The 13880-nt window shown below is 42.1% G+C and overlaps 1 long non-coding RNA gene across 1 annotated transcript in view; it reads right to left on the bottom strand.

Annotated features, from left to right (window-relative positions):
* Nucleotides 1–13880, bottom strand: part of LOC137861897 (uncharacterized) — a 32327-nt gene that overhangs the window by 4597 nt on the left and 13850 nt on the right. Inside the window, exon 3 of the long non-coding RNA XR_011099913.1 lies at nucleotides 11834–11941. This is a non-coding gene — a long non-coding RNA (uncharacterized lncRNA). The remainder of the gene's footprint in view (nucleotides 1–11833; nucleotides 11942–13880) is intronic.

The raw sequence follows: 13880 nt of genomic DNA, 5'->3' as shown, positions 1-13880 counted from the left end.
AAAAATATATATATTTTTTGATAATTTCTCCATAATCATTGGACTTTTCAACATACATGTAAATGTCCAATGTAAATTTTAGCATTTTAAAATTAAGAAGTGTGGAAAGTGGTAAAAATCTCCTTTTGTTAGAATTTCCCTCTCTCCTGTCAAGTTGCCTTATCAGTCACAAGATGACTGAGTTGGGGGTAGAATTTTGCTGAAATTCCTCTTGCTTAAGATCTGCTGTCAAAGGCTGATGTTTACAAAAATCAAATTAAAAAAAAAAAGGTGTAAATGTTGATTTACCTTCCCTCCTCCCGCTCCAGACATGTTCTTAAAATGCTGCCACATGGTGACAACATTCACGTTCCACTTTACTTGGCTCTCCTGAAGGTCTCTGTCTCAAAACTTTAATCTTAATATTTTGACCCTCATTTGTCCCCCAAGCCATTTCCCTCATTTGCCTGCAGAAACAGTTCCCCCCATCAGTCCTCCACGTCTCCCACTGACACTTGCTCTCATTGCTCTTTGCTGCAAAAATCTGTGCTGTGAACACAGTTTGACATTTCCTGACATTTCATGAACTAATTACACTACAAATAATTAAGCATGTTCACATCTGTAACAAACGAAGGCAAAATGGTTGTCAGCAACTGTGATTGATGACCTCCCTGAGACTTTATCTGATGAGATTCTTCCCCACTATAGGCAGAACCTGGATGCCACTGTGTTTGCAATAATGCCTTCAGCCCTTTTCATCAGATCAAACCAATGAGATGCTTGAAGAAAAGGATGGGAAAATTAATGACTACAATGAAATATTTGCATTTTTTCCAGGCCTGGAAAAAACAATGAACAAGAGATGTGACAACCTCAATTATTTGGTGATGCTAAGAGCTCCGAGACAGCTCCTGCTGGAAAGAGCTGTTGGGAAGCCTGGGGGTGTCAAGTCGGCTAGAAAAATGGCAGGTGACAAGGACAACGCTTTTTTTTTTTTTTTCTTCCATGCTACCCAGCCCCATGTAGCTTAGTTAAAAAGACAAATCGCAGCACTACATTTCTTCTTCAGGGAGGGGGAACACGTCAGCTTTGAAGCACAACCTTCTGTGGATGTGGTGCTAGAGAGTAAAAATTATCCAGGTAGAAGTTGTCTCTGGCAAAGAACACAATTACATAAATAAAATTCACAGGTGCCAACACACTCTGGAGGGAAGAAAAAAAGCACAGTCAATGGTCTTATGTACTATATGCAGTGGTGGAAATAATGTGTCCTTATACATATATTTGTATAAAATATACATACAAATAAATATGAATGCAAAAAATGTAAAGTAGATGTGCATGTGTGTGCATGTGTATATATGAAAATTAGATAACACAATAACACATGAATGCAGAGTAAACATAGCACTCAGAACTACCCTGCAGCAGGAGGGTTTGACACACGACACAGACTACCTGCAGAGCAACCAAAAGGTCCAATTCTTCCCACAAGAAAATAAAACACCTTCAAAACATGGAATACTGGTAATTATAATTTGTCCATGCATGAGAGCTACAGTGCCATGCTTCCAGGTCCTTTCAAAAAAAAACAAAAAAACAAACAAACAAAAAACCATACACCATTTGCTTTTTCAAGACCATACTAACAACGTTCTCACAAAAGTACTAAAAAGGAACACAAGAGGAGTTCAGCACACAAAGTGGGGGAACTGAGCAGCAGCCAGGACATGGGGCCGGAAACCAGGGACTCTGCTTCCACTCCTCACTGACTTAGAAAACACTGAAACAAAAAGCCAGCCTCCTCAAGTATCAAAAATAGGGAAAAAAAATTGTAGGGTAGTAACGCTTACCTAGCGCCTTCGGAGGACACCAGGAGGAGGGAGGGTGCAGCACCTTGCAGCCACAGCCAAGTCTATAGCTAGCTTTAGATATAGGCAGCCTTAGTCTATCGTTAGTCTTAGACTAGTGGCAGCTAGTCTTGGATAGACACAGCTGCCAAAAGGATGTGCAGGAGCAAAACCTAACTTTCCTTGAAGGCCAAGTCAAGATGCACCACATTCAGGGAAAACAAAGCAGGGAAAATGATGTCTCTTTAAAGAAACACCCAAACTCACTCCACTAATCGGTAAGTACACGGCATCTTCCTTGCTCTGCGTGTCGCCGGTGATACGACAGTTGCCATAGTAACTGTTTATTTCTATCAAACTACAAAATAAACATACACACAGAAAAAAAATCTTTTTTTTTCCCTAAGAACTTTCTGCCCAGCGTCCCTCAGCCCCTATTTCATGTTTTTAAGTTTAGCATGTCTACAAGCAAACATTGTCCCCTCTTTGGGTTATTAGTTATACCGATATTAAGGCAATCAGGCCCACGCTGTGTGCTACAACAAAACCGTAAAATGAATAATTATGGTGCACTTCAGAAGCGCGAGGTACTTGCTGTATGTCTGGGAGGGTGCAGGATGCCGGCGTGGCGCTGGCAGGTCCCACCTCCTCCCGGCACAGGGCAGAATAACAGCAGTGGCCTCAAGGAGGTCTGAACATCGCAGATGGAGGTGGGCACCCATCACGACAGGCTCCCCAGCACCCACTAACCTTTATACTTTGGTCTCGCTGCCACCACAGCTTTCTGAGACTGTACAAATCACTTACTCCAGTTTCAGGGTTACAGCGCAACGCCGTGTGCTTGCTGCTGCAAAGCACCGCGAGGCTGCAGTGCAGCTGCCCGTAGTCAGTGTTGCCATTGCTACTGCCAGAGGAAATCCAAGTCATTTAGGTCGAATTTTGCACTCATGTCAAAACACAAAGCCAGATGAGAACAAGGTATGCACCTATGCCACTGAGCCCTACATGCTGAGAGCTTCTGAAAGCCTGTGAGAGGCTAGAAAAGCAAAACTAGCAAGTTAATGCAGTGGAGAAAGCAACAGCAAAAGAAAACTACAGCAATGAGAAGTTTCTATCCCAATTTCTCAACTTCCATACATGGACCTATACAGTTTGTCTACAGACTTATTTCCCCCAAATGTACACCAGCACAGCAAACTGCTCATCTTTTTGCCAATGTACTGCTGCAGACAGTAGTGCAGGACCCAAGTGGGTGCCAATTTTGTCAGTAAGAGCAACAAAAGCCTTTTACCTATGCATTTATACGTATATTCTCCTTCACAAGTCCCCCAAACACTTAAGCCTGACTGTTTAGGAGCTTCTCCAGCACCCTACTGTCAGTTCTACAATTGAGTCTCCTCCATTTACAGCTGCAAGTTTCCCTGGGAGGAACATCCAACTCCCAGGGAGAGATGGCTTAAAAACAGACCGAAGAGAGAACGACAATGTGAACTGTGCAATTTATTGTCTCACGAGTTAATAAGGCTGTGGCCTAATTAAACCACTTCTTTTGTACCTTGCCATTCTTCTTGTGTGCCTGAGCAAATTAATTCTGCCTGTAGCTGGAGAGTGCAGGCTTGCTGCATTAACGTTGCCTGAACTTCTTGTGCTGAGTGGATAGGACTGTAAGAGAAGCAAGTGGTAAATGGAAACTTGGCCCCTTGAAACATTAAATTTTGGTAAACTGTCTTTTATCCCTTAACCTAGGGATTAGCTGTACCATAGAACTGAGTGAATCAAACAACAAATAATATTGAAGTGCATCCATTATTTTTAAGGGCAATGTCCATCTGTAACAGGTTACTTGCATGCCCTGGCACTGATTCCAATGTCTGATTTTGCATTCAGCATCTGACATTTCAAGTGTTAAAATTCCCAGGACATCAACCTGATGGTGGATGAGGTTTACACTAACTATTTGCGACTTCCAAGCACTCTTTCAGTGCAAAGCTACAACTATGCACTGGGCCTGAGTTCTCTGTAAGTCTGACCTAACACCTTGGGTTTGCTACATTCGCGCTTTACATTTCCACTCAGCAAACCCCCTACCCCAAAGTGCGTTCAGAAATCACATCTAGATTTGCTGGATTAGGCCTTGTGGCCTTGTCTTTGTCAATGTGCTACCAGTGTGGGCTGAGTCCTGGCAAGAAATCTGTACGTAAATTGACCCCTGTACCTCAGTTTGACTTCAGTATCTTCAAATTCCTCTTTACAAAACAAATTGCATCAACCGTGCCCGCATTTAGCCAACTGCAGTTCACATTGTTTTTGTTCCTTCTCATAAGTTCTCCCTGCAGATTAAATGCTGATGCACTGAACTAGCTGCTCCTGGCTGAAGTGGGCAGGTGCCATTTGATTAGTATGGATTCTGGAATTGGTAAGTACTGTATCAGTATCCTCCCCAGAAAATAGGTGACATGTCATGGGATATTAAGTATGGCCATTTAATGTAAAAACTCAGATAATACATGAGTTAAATGGAGAAAATGAGAGAAAGCTTTTAAGCATTCTCCCAAGACAGATTGCAGAATAATATTATTGTACACGCAAGTAGTGCTGATTGACACAGTCAGAAGGCCATTATACTAGTATGGTATAAAATCATTATAGCAAAAAGCATTTCAGAGCTGCAGAGTGATAGTAGCAACATATAATGAATTATCAATAAAGAAGTGGTGATTCAGTTACATTACATATGAATAGAAAGCTTCCTGTTATATAATTTAAAGCTGCCAGCCTGACAAGTGACTTGAATACCCAATTCCTTCTCCAGGTGTATGAATCATCCTTTTCTTAATTTTACCAGAGACTGCAATTTCGTAGAGTATGGCAGAAACTGAGCTCCAGTAAGCACTGCTTTGAAACAAAGATTGTGTGAGTAGGTTTCAACAAGGTGGCCTCTGATGAGGCTCTGTTTGAGCTCTCAAGGAAATAGCAACAGCCTGTGAGATGCAGGCCTTAAGTAAATATTTCTTCTTGTTTATGGCAAATAAACCCAAAGTACAGTCCTGCAGCAGGTCAATGCCAGCAGTACTTTGCAGTTTTCATTTTGCCTTATTGCCAAGTCCTTGAAGTTTGCATCGGTGCAAACCACCAGTACTGATGAAGTCCCGACAAAAACACCCGGCAGCAGCAGAATCAAGTCAGGGTGTTTTTAAGGATGCCCTCCTGAAGGAGGCTTCTCTCAGACCTCGCTCCTGCGCGAAGCTCCTCCGATGCCAACTAGAGCATGTTAGCTAAGTGTTGCAACACGATCCCATGGGAGGATTAGGACCTTTGGGAAAATTAGAAGAGTCACCTTTTCCCTTTAGATGATTATTTAGTATTTGCAGTGTTAACATAATACCTAAGTCAGAGATAACTACTTTGGAAGCTTAAAAGTAATTAAATTTAAAATATAGGGATTGAGAAGGATTCAGTTTGAATGTCCTCAATGCTGGAACCAAAGATACAATCAACAAACAAGAAAGGCTGAGCAGTTGAAAATAATCCAACTGTGATAAATGCGCGTATAATATTATCCAGTCCACATTCAGAGAATAAATATATCCACAGCATTGTCAAACCCAACCATTTAAAAGTTGTGAGTAGTTTTAAGCTGCCCTCCGGCACTGTTAAGCTCTTGCCTGTTTAAGACGCATATTCAGATTGACTTTATTTTTTAAATAAAGGGAGGTTGAGTCTTACAAAATCACCTCATTTCGTAGATACATTCTATTCCATTCTAATATGGGAATGTAATAGTACACACACATATGTGTATGAAAATATTCTAGTATTATCAACAGTGCAACAAAATTGAACATACCGACAGAAGTGTTCTGGTGGACTTTGCTTCAAGTTGCTTGGATGAGTTGATTAAAAAAAGGCTTTCCAATTTCCACATGTTTGCCTAAGTATGATGGCCTGATTTTTCAGAAGTCCCCAGCACCTACCTGGTCCCATTTCAGGCATTTTGCTTTCTGTTTACTGCCTTTCTTTTTTCTCCTGTTAAGAATGGTGCATCTACAAATGACAGAGGATACATCTTCTCTTCCTTTATACCTAACCTGTTAGAAGCCTGCAGCTGGAGACATTTCTTTTTACTGCACTGAACACTCTCGAGACTGACGGCAGCTCAGAAATTTAATCACAGGCTGACAGCTAGGAGCTAGGCTGAAGCTTGAAAAGATCTTAAAGGAGGCAACAGAAACATAGATGACTCCCTCGCAACCACTAATTAGTTGATGAAACTTCAAGAAAATAACTGGTGGACATTTACCTGAATTTTTGCTGCCTTGAAAGACCAGTGTTGTACTAGAATTTTATTTTTATTTTTAAAAAGTGGAATTGTTTAGAAGCACATCTTTCACACAGTCAGCATTCTATCGATCACAGAACTGACTTACGCCATTTTAAGGCACTTCTTTTATTTTTTCCCCGTTTTAAAGATGATATAATTCTCGAGACCGTGGTTTGGGGGAAAGAAAGATTTGTGAGAGCACGACCTGGCAGTCAGAAACAACCGAATACTAATACTGGCTCTGAAACCACCTCCTGGGCAAACCACAGAAAGCTCGGGCAAACCGTTTGACATCCCTGCCTTGGCATTCCTAACTTTCAGGCAAAGGTACTGCTAGTTGCTCACCACAAGAATGCTGTAAAAATTAATTAGCAAAATAGCTATAAAGCACTGAGGATAAAAAACATGTTAAGAGCTAAGCATTATAATTAGTGTTATTTAACGCATCTTTAAAAATCAATTTATTTCTTTAGTTTTCTTTAATAAAGCAATTGCACAATAACTTTAAGAAATGACAAAGTAATTTGAAGTAAATGACTGCCCTGTAAAAGTGAAACACACCCTAAAATGTGGTTATTATAGAATAACCACACACCCTGATAGTTAGTGCTGCCTGAGCTGTGTATAACCTTAACCTAGTAGTGTATTATTAAGTGCAGTAGAATCAGCAATTATCAGAGGGAGAGAGTGCTGATGCGTGTTAAATGCACATTACCTCTTTGGCATCAGCAGATTTGGTGCATCCATTCCTGGCAATGAAAAGCGTGCTGGGCAAATTCAACTCGTGGCACAAAAGGATTAATTAGGGTACAGCTAATACAAGCAATGTTTAGACATGAATCAAGAAATTTAGGACACGGGGCTTATGGTGCACTGAATAAATGCCAACACCATAAAAGAAAGAAAAGACGTGAACTAATTTTGTGTTTACGAGGAGCAGAAAGTTCTACCCTGGCTTCTGCTTAGCGGAGAATTATGCACTGCAGGTTTCTTCTGAAATACTGCACATGACTACACAAAATGTTTTCTTGCTTTTATGCTAGCCCACCCTCACTGTAATTAAACGAGAGTATTTTTCTGGAAAAAGAGCTATTTGATGGCTAGAAAACCAAGAGATACCTGCTCTCTCAAGTACAAGACCTCAAGGCCTTCCTTTGTTATGTGCTGTTCTAGGTCTGAAACTCAACAGGAACACAGTGTAGGTGCCTGGGCTTTCTACTGCACTTTTTGCCTGAAGGAACATTTAATATCAATTGGCAAAAAAAGATAAGGGACTGGATAAGACAGTCATGAAGCTCTAGAGGCTAGTGTAGGACACAGGATCTGTAGCTGAGCTCAGATGGGGACTGCAGAAAAGCATGCAGACAACAGTAGCCTGCTGCACGGACCTAGCCGAGCTGTCTTGTCCAGGTGCCGGATGCTGGAGAGTGCTGATAGAAAAACTCTGCTAACTTTCTGCTTTGTTAATTTGTCCAGCTTTTTCTAAGAAAAAGAAAAGGCAGTGGAGGTGCCTTCTACCTTGCGGTATACTGTCACATATAGACACAGTCTTCCCTTTATTGCGTACCCCTATCTGTAAATGACCATGATTCCCTACCATTTTGGGAAGCTTTTTGGAGGAAAAAATAACAAAAAGTTCCCTATCTCACCTTTACGCTGAAACAGCAAACGCAGTTCAGTTCGTAGAACATTCAAAGTGCTAAGAGCATGAATCTCTAGGTTGTGTAATGGCAGCAGACTGAAGACAGAAAAAGGGAATTTGCTGAGACCTGACTCCTGAGCCCGGCACAGCCAGCAAAACGCATCTGCAACAGAAACCCTCCCCGGTGAAAACTGTGTTCATTAGGCCTATAAAGTACAATCACTCATATATTCAATTTTTCCAGTATTTCATCTTTCTTAAACTTCTATTGTGGCAAAGACGTAATGAAATTATTTCCTGTGAAAATTTCCACTAACTTTAGCCAAAAATCAACAAAAACACTTTTTAAAATTAGTTTATACATTTCTTCTAGAGATCTCTTAAGAAAGTTGGATGCCAGAAAAAAAAAAAAAAAAAGAAGCACTCCTTAATGAGGAATTAAACCAAAAAAAAAAGGGGGGGGGGACGACAAACAAACAATTTTAAGTAACAATTAAACCAAATGCTCTCCCACTTCAGTATTGTCGATCATATTCCCTATTTGCAGCCAACTCCATGTCCCAGATCCCTCGTTGTTCCAGGGCAGGTGGAGGCCCTGGTCATTGCTCCACGGCAGTCTGGCCGTCCCTCTGCAGTAGGGCACGGCAGGCGCAGCAGCGTGCACAGCCAGCACGCGATGCAGCGCACCCAGGCTGATGGCTGCAAGAGATGCGGTGCCTCTGGGCTCCCCCTCCACACAGGGGTCTCCAAAATTGCTGGATTCACATGTAACGCGTAAAATTTCTCATCCCCAGCCATGATTTATTTTTAGGGAAATTAAAGCTTATATTCAAATATTGGTTTTCATTAAATGGCTTTAAATTATATTTAAATAATTCTCAATCTCCTCTCTAATTAATCATATTAAGGACCAATTTCCCTCTTTTATTCAGGAAGCTTGACTTTGCCAAGGTCCTAAGACCCACAAAATGGCAGGGTGAGAGCCCTCTGTTATTTCGTTTTCCTCTCCTGGTCTCTACAAGCCCTGATTTCTGGAAATGAAAAATCAGCTCCTACAAGGCCTCACACTTTAATCACTTCAGGTTAACGTGACACCCTAATGAGAAATCTCCCTTTCCTTTCCATCTCATGATTTGCTCCACTCCACCTGCCAATTCAAGGCTCTTATGGGATCACTCACTGACCTTAAGACTCCCATTACTTCCACCCCCTTTCCTCATTTTGAAAATCAAATTAATTTTGTTGGTGACAACTAAAATTTGCTTAAAACACTAAGTAGATAATAACGTATTTATTGCCCTTGGTGAATCCCAGCTTATCTAGTGTCTCATAAAGGGGAAACTTATAAGTTTCCACTTAATTAATAGCAGTATTACACTTTTAAAAGCTCATTTAGTTTAGTATTATTTGTTGCACTCGATATGAAATAATTAGTAAAAGCCAAAAAGGGCCACTGAAAGACAATAAAGGAGAATGCTCATTTTAATTTCCAAATGCATTACTGCATTGTACAAAACGTGAGGGTACAGAAACATAACACTGAGTGTTGGCAGCTTAGCTTTAGTTGACTACTTCACTCATTAGCATAGACTCAATCCTTTTTCTTCCCATTCACACGAGTACCTCTACATGCTGCATTTCCTTACAAGCAGCATTGCCAGAGCCATGCTTAAGTTAAAAAAGGTCAAAGATATCACTTAGGAAACACCAAAGCTATTAGTGAAACTGGTTCAGTTTAGCAAACAACTTTTTTTTTTTGGCAGGTAAAGTTTTAAAAAGCAGTTTCTTAATTTAAAAACCTGACCTGAAGATTGAGGGAAAAAAAAATCCCGTTCAGGAAAGAAAAATTAAATAAGAAGCCAACTTTTTCGTGATGGGGAGACATCTCAATTACTTCTCTATACCTCTTCTGCTCTTTCACGTACACACACACCCAGTGCGAAAGCTGGCCTTCCTGGCCGAGGGTGAGTCTCAGAGAGCACTCTCCCACTTGCACAGAAATCCCCTGGTTTCTCCCCTGTTTGACTTCCGCTAATCCATCTGCTGGAATCAGAGTTGTAGCTCCATTTCCTGCGCTGCTGCTTCCTTGTTTCAGCTCCCTGCTGTTTGTTTCTAGGATATTCTCCTCCCTGCTGGGTGTATATTTTACTCTCCTGGAGAAGAGCCCCGATCATGTTTCCCTTTCTCACACTGTCTATTACTGACGCCTGCTACGGGAACATCCCAGCCAGTGCAATGTCCCAGTGCAAAAAGCATCTGGTCAGCTCTCGTGACCCAGTATCATCACTTCAGCAGCCCACGTTAGCAGTGAGCGATGGGTCATTTCACTCCTTCACACTTTCTTGGATCTTAAGAGAAGGGTGGGATTAAAAACAAACATCTTTCATGCCAATAAGGTGGGCTACAGTTAATGGTACAGTAAACAAGAAGAATTCTCCTGAATTTAAAAAAGAAGTTCATCATGAATAATGAATATTCCTCTCTTAAAAATGTCTTCATTTAGTGTCCAGGCTAAAAGGATCGTACCAAGAGACACAGAGGTGCTAGGATGTTTCTGTTCCCTCAGACACAGAGCCCCACACAAACACATGGCTATGAAAATACTTATTTTTAGCGACAGAGTAGAAGTGTAAGCGTGGCTTGTCCCACCACCACATCAGGTACAGACCCATTCCTCCTCCTGCCCCCTGCCACAGCCCGGACAGGCCCACGGCCCAGGAAACCCAGACCTCCAACGTGCAGGTGAGGTCTGCAGCCTGCACGCCCAGCCCAACCATGGCCAGTGGTAGGGGCTTGAAATGAGGAGGCTGCTGGGCTTCAGTGTACTGTGTTGTTCTTCAGTCTGCAAGGACAGACCGGTTTCCAGCCCTGGAAGGTCAAACACAGTCCAAATGTCACTCCCCAAAGCCAGAAGAGATGGGTGGGACGAGGCTGAAGAGCACGACATACAGAGCAGGAATCCCTGCGACGCTCAGTGCTGCCAAGTGACTGCTAACTGCACAGCCAGATGTCTCCCAGTGCAGTTATTACCAGTTCCTACTTCAGCCTCATCAACTAATTTTCCGATCTCCACCCAAAAAGGAACTTTTATTCCTTGTGGTCCAACACAGCCTGTGTCTAATTCAGATGTCCTGCTAGCTTCCTGCAGGAATGCTGTCTCTGGGTCACGGGTGGCCACCCAGCCAAGAGGGAGGATGCTTTGGTTAAATGTAGCTTGCTCCTACCACTCTGAACCAACATCCCCGGAGGGGACAGAGGCTTTTCCTCTCACCCCCTTCTGCCACTTGGGTGGGCACTGATGCCTCTCTCTGTACTGCACAGTCTGGTTGCTACTCCGGAGCAATATTTAACGTAGCAGCCACCGGCCCTTCTCCACCTCCATCCAAAGCAGAGCAGAGCCCAGCAATGCCAGCCCAACGCTCGTGAAGCCAGCGAGGTTTCTGTGCGCATGTAAGGTCTCTCTTTGCTAGGGAAAGCCTAATATGCTACTTGTTCTGGAAAACTCCCCCAGGCAGCTACACGCTTGCGAGAAAGCCGAGTTGCCTCTGGGGCAATGTGCTCCTAGGCCCTGGATCTGTCTGCAAGTGCGCTTTGGAGGCGGAAGAAAGACTTGTCACTGATCCCAGCGCAGCTGGCAGGGCTGCAGCTGAGCTGCGAATGAGCTACAAATTAGTCCAACATTTAAATACTCGCTTCTAAAGATAAAAGCCAGCTAAGCCTCTCACAGTAGCTTTTCCTGAGGAATGGGAAGTGTCTCTAAGAATAACCATGGCTGCTGAGGAGCGGCCGAGGTTCACGAGAGCTGCCTGCCATCACGCCAGGAAGCTCGGCGCTGCAACGCGATACTTTTAGAAGTGACCTCACTGCACGGCTGGTGAACGCTGCCAGACATCACGGCATCATCCTCGCAGACAGAGCCCTTTGTAGCTCACAGGCCTTCCTGCTTCCTAATGTACTCAAGTGCCACCTAAAGCTGTGGCTACAGAAGCTCTTTGCCACATGGGTGCTGTACGCTTTAACCTTGGTACAGCAACTTACCTTAGAGAAGTGGGGCTGCACATATGGCTCTCCACATCCCAAAACCAATGGGCTGCATTCAGGGGCACTTGGGATTCGACAGAACAGGGAAAAACGACCAGAAATGGCCTGTCAGAAAGAAACAAAATGAGAACATAATCCATGTAATCCAATCCTCAAGTGACTGTGATCATTAACTGCCTTTTTAAAAGGAACTACAAAACTAAGCTTAAATAGAAAATATTGCAGTACTGAGTGACGGAAGGCACAAGTGCATCACTGGAGCGAACAAAGAATGTAGGCAACGCTCTTGTACAAATGCACAGCTTTTTCCTCTTCTCCTCATCCATTTTTCTCCTGTGTACTAACCTACTCGATTAATGGTTTTGTGCTTTTGGAAAAAAAAAACAACACACACACACACAAACACACCAGACACGACACAGGGAACAATATTTAAAGTACATGGTTTACACGGCTGAAAATGTTTGTTTTGACTTCCTCTTACTAAGACAAAAATGAAAACTTCTAAGAACGTTTTATGAATTCTTGCCACACCAAGTAACCTGTTCCAACTCAAGAGGTACCTCTCAAATAGCTTTTGCAGTGTAAACAAAGTGATGTCATATTGACAGAGGGAAGAGCAAAACTTGGCTGTTTAATTTGGAAGATTGCTAAAAACGATACATTTAACTCTCCTAGTCTAACAATGAAAAGTTTTTATAGTTCACAATACCTAACACCCTTGTTCACATTAAACAAATCATCCTGAGTTCCTGTTGAAATAATACACATCCTATTCTTTTTTGGAGTATATTGCAACATTAGGAAAGAAAAAATAAATACATATTAAAATAAAATGCCATTTTCATCCAACTGCACGAAACGCATTCAAACAAATGTAGAGAAGCAGACTGTAAAATCCATGCAGAAGAATACTTAAGAACACAAATGCTTCAGGTATGCTGTAAATGTACCAGGAACGTCTCCAGACAATACAAATTTATCTGTTATTTTCCTGTCCTTGTGGTGCCCAGGTTGCTCCTCCCACACTTTCCTTTTCCCATCTTACTTTCCTTTTCCCTGTCCTTCACCTTCCTTAGTTCTTTTCTCTCCTCTTCTATGTATTCATTTATTTTAACTCTGTTTCTTGCACCATTCCTCTATTCCCTCTGCATGGATCACCTTTGTCCCCCAAGTTCCCTTATTTTTCTCTCCCCAAGCTTTTCTTAACCAGGAGATTAAGGAAAGGACAACAGGTATGTACAAAGCCCAATTCCTGACTGGGGCTTCCACATGCAACACACTCTCTCACCCACATATTTTATTTCATCTATTGCATTTCAAAGTGTATTGATCTTTTGAAATGGGCACACTTTGATAAGAAACACCACTCTGTTAGATTCGCCTCCCTAGCATACCAGATAAGCTATGACAGCTCTCCGTGCTAGCACCCCATGGGCCGATCAGATGTGTACCACATGGAAATGGTGATGCAGAAGAGCCGTGGAGGAAAGCCAAGCCAAACAGTTATTATTCTGCATTTGCAAGAGCAACTACATTGTTCTTCAGTAAGAACTCAAATGAAAAAGTAAGGACAAGCTCACATTTGAAAATACCAAAAGCATATTGTCAAAGTTTACAACTTTAAAATAACAACAGTCTAATCCATTAAAGAAATGACAATCAGAAACAATCTGCTTCATCATTTTGGATTAAATTTGCACAAATGTTGCCCTTAAAAACAAAACAAAGCAAACCAGAATACCAGAAACTACAAGTCATTAACAATGTAGTTAACCACTAGTTAACGATCTCATTTTTGATCAGTCTGAATGAGTTCCTCTAGCAAGTATAACAAACCCTGAAGTTTCAGTTTAGGAAAACTTCCTTGCCATTGTCCTCCCCTGCTTCCCAGCCAAGCCCAGAAGGATCAGTTGGAAGAAGGAAGAGAAGTTTAGTTTTCAAAGCCTGTTTGATCATTTCCCTTTCCACTTCCATCATAAACTTCAGCTTTTTCCTGAGACTGCAAACATCGACAGAAAGCTCATAGCACTCATGCAGCATT

Source organism: Anas acuta, chromosome 10 (assembly GCF_963932015.1).
Source record: "Anas acuta chromosome 10, bAnaAcu1.1, whole genome shotgun sequence".
Classification (NCBI taxonomy): domain Eukaryota; kingdom Metazoa; phylum Chordata; class Aves; order Anseriformes; family Anatidae; genus Anas; species Anas acuta.
Note: the sequence above shows the minus strand (reverse complement) of the source record. Positions and strands in the feature narration are given on the sequence as shown.